The sequence below is a fragment of the Marmota flaviventris genome, chromosome 4 (assembly GCF_047511675.1).
Source record: "Marmota flaviventris isolate mMarFla1 chromosome 4, mMarFla1.hap1, whole genome shotgun sequence".
NCBI classification, from domain to species: Eukaryota; Metazoa; Chordata; class Mammalia; order Rodentia; family Sciuridae; genus Marmota; species Marmota flaviventris.
Genome location: NC_092501.1, coordinates 59,190,379 through 59,195,724, shown reverse-complemented (window position 1 = coordinate 59,195,724; position 5,346 = coordinate 59,190,379).

Here is a 5,346-nt window from a genome sequence, read left to right as displayed (position 1 = left end):
TAAATAAAAGTGCTATTTCAGTGAATTAATGTTTTTCTCTAACCAGCAATTATATCTACTAACTTATTCAAGAAATACTTGCTAAGGTTCTACTATATGACAGGTACTACTGCCTGGTACTAGGATCACAAGCAAAGAACAAAGAGATGGACTAAGCAATGAGAAACCTAAAACAGAATATTAATGACAGCAGCACATGGAAAGACGAAGTAATTCAGGTTTTGGATCAGGGGTTTGATCAGAAAGAATCACAGGTTTGAGGAAGTCTGAAGAATGAATCAAAGTTAGCCACAGAAGCAAGTAGAAAGGGGAAGGTAAAGGATTCTAGACAAATGTAAAACCCAGAACATTTCAGAACATGCGGTATTTGAGGAAGTGAGAAAAATTCAGTATAGTATGGCTGAAACTTGGGACAATTAATGGGAGGGGAGAGAACAGTGCTGAAACCCCAGAGTAGTCATGTTAGCATGGACCAATTGAAGATTATGAATTTGAATTTTAGACTAATGGCAAGTAAAACCACTTAAGAACTTTAAGCAGTTAAGTAAAGGAATTAGATTTGCATTTGAAATGATTAACTGGCCTGTAGCATGGAAAGTGAACAGAGGAATAATTAAGAAGCTGTTAAAATAAATCAGACCTTCTATCTCTAATTGCACCTTACAATGGGTATTTTTATTTTTTTTTAAGTTTTTTTAGTTGTAGATGGACACAGAATCTTTATTTATTTTTATGTGGTACTGAGGATTGAACCCAGTGCCTCACACGTGCAAGGTGGGTGCTCTACCAATGAGCTACAGCCCCAGCCCTACAATGGGTATTTTTAAATGATAACATTTCTCCCCTCTAAAAAACGACAAACCCACCCACTCCCTTTAACTGCACATTGCCCTATAGTTACCATTCTATCTCTTAAATTACAGTCACATTTCTTTGTGTTCGAGAGGCCCAAATGGCTCTGACATGTCTGTCACCAATAAGAGGACATTCCCACTGGGTGAGTACACAAGCTGGAAAATATAAAGTGCATCAAGGAGTCAACTGGTGAAGCAAGGTAATGAGGTCAGAACTCTGGAGTCAACCTAAAAAGTCCTTTTATGTCAGGATTTATCCTGCATGCCAATAAAATCTATTGCTATTTTAAAGAAGGGAGTAGCAAATGTGGAATAGTTCAGAAAGGTAAATCCAAGAGAATAAGCAGTTGAGATTAATTAAAGCAGGGGCAAAAAGATCACTTCAGAGATTACTACTGTTATCCATAATGTGATGAAGGATCTGTCAGTTTCCAACCTTGCATGAGAAAAGACAGAAAATTATTATTTACTGTGACATTGTATAAACCAAGCAGGATGCTTGGTTAATTTTATATAACCCACCTTATGTGAAGAGGTGGAAATTAATAATATTCATTATTCCATTTATTCCTCACTTAAAATTTGTGAGAAAGATATATTATTCCAATTTTGCCTACAGAGAGGTAAAAGGAAATGTACATAGCCATATAACATGGACAGGAGAGCTGGGATTCACTCCAGAATGATCTGATCCCAGATTCATACTTTTATAAACTGACATGTTAGGAGTCATGACTTCAAATTTTTAAAAAAGGCAGGGGGTGAGGAGGAGGAGATTGATCCATATTTGGACACATCTGTTTCATGACCTCAGTCCTTCCTTCATAATCACAACATAGAACATGGATGTGAACACCTTGCTTTGATTGACAGCCCTCCTAACATGCCCTGATTTCAAACAAAAGAGTGGTAGGTAGTCCACCAGACCAACAGATCATCTAAGGAGAAAAATGTATTTCTCCCCAGAACCAGGGAAATACATTTTAAAATGTTTTCAAAACAGCAATATCCTAAAGGTACTTATTTTAGATTAAGCCCAATTTGGGGAAATATGGTGCTTTTTCCTTAGATAAAGGAAAAATACAAAATGCACATTAGAGAAAAAAGAATTTCAAAAAGACTATCCTAACAGTTGTATGAAAAACCATTAAAGCCAAACACAATGGTACATGACTAAAATCCCAGCTACTCAGGAGGCTGAGGCAAGAAGATCAGTTCAAGGCCAGCCTGAGAAATTTAGCAAGACCGTGTATTAAAAAAAAAAAAATTATATATATATAAAATTTTTTTTAAAGCCTGGATATGTTGTTCAGTGGTAGAACATCCCTGGGTTCAATACCCAGTATTGAAAAAAAAAAAAAAAAAATTACACAAAGCAAATAAGTCCAGGTTTTTTTCAAAATGAGCTAAAAATGAATCTAAAAACAAAACAAAACAAAAAATGCTGTCCTTTATTTAACAATAAACTATTGACTCTACAGCAAGTACATGTTCTCAGAATTGTTCACAACCATCTAATTAATACAAAAGCAACAAAGAAAACAGGAATAAAGTTTTATATAACCTACCTTATGTGAAGAGGTGGAAATTAACTTGATCTTTCCTGTAATTTAGTAATAAGTAAGATATAGTTATGATATGAAATAGTCTAACTCATCTATGCTACAGAAGTAGAGAAAGTGCAGAGGGTGTTTGAGGAGAGCCTCAAGGTGCTGGTAATATGCTGTTTCTTGTTCCAGGTACTGCTTACGTTACTTTGGTTTGTGCAAATTCTTTGATACACATACACACACACACAATATGTACTTTCTTCTGTGTGTATAGTGTATATCAATTTTAAAAATTTAGGGACCCTGTATTGTAGAAAGAAGACAGATTACTATGTTGGACTCCTTGAAAACAAAACAAAACAACAACAACAAAAAAAAACCCACAAAAAGTAACAGGAATGAGTGTGAAAACTACAAAAGGACAGGAAGCTGTGATTAGAATGGGATCAAACTTAGTATTTCACTGATAAGCACTCAGGTTGATTCATCCATTAAGTCCTGAGTTTTCAATCCCAAGAATATTTCAATGAAATTCACACAGGTGCATTAAAATAGACTGGAAATCATAATCTAGAGATTATATAATTTATTTCATTAACAACATTAATGAAAATTACCACTAATCATTCACCTATTACTTTCCTCAGGAGACTAGAACTCCAAAAATATAAATATTTATCTTCAAAGTTGCCATAAATGGTATATTTGTTGCTTAGTTTAAGTTTTTATAGATGTCCCATATATAAGACAATTGGGATATGAGTTAAAGGACTACCATTGGTCCTTGGAAATAAATAGAAGAAATAAAATGGAGATGAAAATTACTAGAAAGGGGCTGGGGATGTGGCTCAAGTGGTAGCGCGCTCGCCTGGCATGCGTGCGGCCCGGGTTCGATCCTCAGCACCACATACAAAACAAAGATGTTGTGTTTGCCAAAAACTAGAAAATAAATATTAAAAAATTATCTCTCTCTCTCTCTCACTCTCTCTCTCTTTAAAAAAAAAAAGAAAAAGAAAATTACTAGAAAGGAGGTCAAGAAACTGAGAAACTGTGTGGTTGGATGGTGCTTAAAGGGATGGCAAGAAATGAGGTTAGTCATAGAGTGCTTTCCTAGCACGTGTGAGGCCCTGATTTCATTCTCCAGTACTGCAAAAAATAAAATAAAATGAGAATTAAATACAACAAAAAGGTATATACCTTCTTAATACAAGAATATACCAATTATAAAACACATAAAAGACTCTAATTTTAAGTGGCCTAGCTTATAGTATAAAGTAAGATATCCTATTCAATTGAAAAGTTAACAAGAGATAAATATGATCAGTCTCATTTTAGTTTTACTTGAACCTAATACTAAGGTAAAATACAAAACTAATTAAATCCAATTCATCAAGGTATTCAATGTCCTGATTTCAAAAGAAATTTTTAAAGTTTTAAAAATAAAAGTTAAAAATACAGTTTCACAAACTGCCTAGAAATATATTCATTTTTTTAAACTAGATGAAAATTCTACCTACTGCTCTTTAAACTACTTCCCTGGTTAAAAAAAATTCTAAGTAAATACTTATAACTCTAACAGATAAGTGACTCAGACTAGGCAAGACAAAGAGAAACAAATTTTGTCTGATGCAAAAAAAAAAAAAAATATATATATATATATAGTTTTATATTCTTTTATTTCTCTGTCTTATTGATTTTCTCCTCTTATTGTTTCTTATTCTTTGTACCCTTCTATTCCACTTTGTTTTCAACTTTAACTTCTTTTCACAAAACAAAATTTTAATGAAAGTTTGAAAGAAGTATTCTTAAACTCATAATTATGAGACACCATGAACAACACCAGCAAAGAGAATAAGCACTAAACTGAAAAAACTAAGCTAAATAATATCTTCTTGAAATATAAACAATAATACCTGGTTGAATTTAAGAAACTTTAGAAATAAAAACTAAGTATTTTATAAACAATTAATTGAAAGGGATAGCTAAGGAATTTCACTAACCCTAGTTTCAGCATGTCCACATGGGCACATGAGCTTCCCTCCAGGATTTCATTCAATTCGTTTGTAGCACCAGAGAGTATATAAGGCAAAACAGAGGAGCAGTGGAAGCCAGCTAAGGAATGTAGAGGGATTGGGGGGGGGGGGCATCCTTCTAAGACCATATTCCATTCTTTTCTTTGCTTCTTATTATCCAGACATACTTTTCCACATTCTTTTCCTCAAATGTACCAGTTGTCTCCAGCCTCAAAGCCTTGTACATACTGCTGCTCCTGTTGGAATGTATTTCTCAGGCTCTTGAGTTCATTCTCCATCTTCAGGCCTCAACTAAATAACCACCTCTTCAAAAAAAAAAGCCTTCTTGGTACTTTCACCTAAAGTGATCTCCCTAGTTATTTTTTCTTTCTCTTCCCTCTATTTATTTCCTTCATAGCACTTAGCATAATCTATATTTACTTATTTACTTTCCTATCTGTCTTGTTCATAAGAATGGAAGCTTCTTCAGGACAAGGACTTTACCTTGTTTAACCAACAATGCAAGTGGTTCAATAAACACCTGTTTGAGTACATAAATAAAGAAAATATTAATAACAACAATAATGATGGTAAAACTAATAGCTAGCATTTATGGAGCACTTACCAGGCACTATTGAGTAATTTGTAAATAACTCATTTAATCTGCAAAACCCTATGTACTAGTTTATCAACCTTAGAAGTTGGAAAACTTGGAAACTCAGTCAACTGTGTGGGGGCCTCTCTTCAGTGTGACCCAAACATTGGCAGACAGGGAGAAAACAAGAACAGTCCTTTTCCTTAACCACTCTGCTCCATCTTTTCTCACCTCATTTTACTCTTACAGCTTTACTTTTCATTGTTGCTTTTCCTCTATCCCTCCTCATCATTATTTCTGACGACAAACTCTTCTCTCCAATTACTAATTCAAAA